The sequence below is a fragment of the Orycteropus afer genome, unplaced genomic scaffold (genome assembly GCF_000298275.1).
Source record: "Orycteropus afer afer isolate SDZICR_OR568_19922 unplaced genomic scaffold, OryAfe1.0 scaffold00003, whole genome shotgun sequence".
Classification (NCBI taxonomy): domain Eukaryota; kingdom Metazoa; phylum Chordata; class Mammalia; order Tubulidentata; family Orycteropodidae; genus Orycteropus; species Orycteropus afer.
In genome coordinates this window covers 26,929,705-26,930,629 of record NW_006921590.1, presented here as the reverse complement: position 1 = coordinate 26,930,629, position 925 = coordinate 26,929,705, and the positions used below count along the sequence as shown (strand labels likewise).

Here is a 925-nt window from a genome sequence, read left to right as displayed (position 1 = left end):
GTATCACGACAAATGGCAAAAAGATTGAAGTTGTCAGAGATTTCATTTTACTTAAATCCATAATCAACACCTATGGAGGCAGCAGTATAGAAACCAGACATTGCATTGCACTGGAAAATCTGCTGGAAAAGACCTCTTTGAAGTGTTGAGAAGCAAAGATGTCACTTTGAAGACTAAAGTGCACCTAACCCAAGCCATGGTATTTTCAATCACTTCATATACATGTGAAAGCTGGACAATGAATAAGGAAGACCAAAGAAGACTTGATGCCTTTGAATTATGGTGTTGGGGAAGAATACTGAAAATACCATGGACTGCCAGAAGAACGAACAAATCTGTTCTGGAAGAAGTGCAGCTGGAATGCTCCTTAGAGGCAAGAATTCACCTACTTTGGTCATGTTGTCAAAAGGGAGCATTCCCTAGAGAAGAATATCATGGTTGATAAAGTAGAGAGTCAGAGGAAAAAGGGGAAGACCCTCAGCAAGATAGGTGGACACCATGGCTGCAATGATGGGCTCAAGTATAGGAAGGATTGTAAGGATTGTGCAGGACCAGGCAGTGTTTTGTTGTGGTACATAGGGTGGCTATAAATTGCAGCTGACTCGATGGCACCAAAAAAACAACATTTTCTTAAGAATTTTTGCATTTATGATCATGAGTGATATCAATCTGGAGTTTTTGTCTTTTTTTTTCTTCTGGTTTTGGTACCAGGGTTTTGCTGGCCTCAGAATAATTTGGGTGTTGTTCTCTCTTCTGAAATAGAGTTGGCCCTTTGTACTATGTTGTTGTTGTTAAGTGCCGTTGAGTCGTTTCTGACTCATAGCGACCCCATGCACAGCAGAACGAAACACTGCCCGATCCCACGCCAACCCCACAATCCCTGCTATACTTGAGCTCATCATTGCAGCCACCATATCAATCCATC

The 925-nt window shown here is 41.7% G+C and overlaps 1 protein-coding gene across 1 annotated transcript in view; it reads left to right on the top strand.

The window, feature by feature from the left end:
* The window catches only part of CPNE4 (copine 4), a 630,026-nt gene that overhangs the window by 102,727 nt on the left and 526,374 nt on the right, over positions 1-925 (top strand). The window lies entirely within an intron of this gene.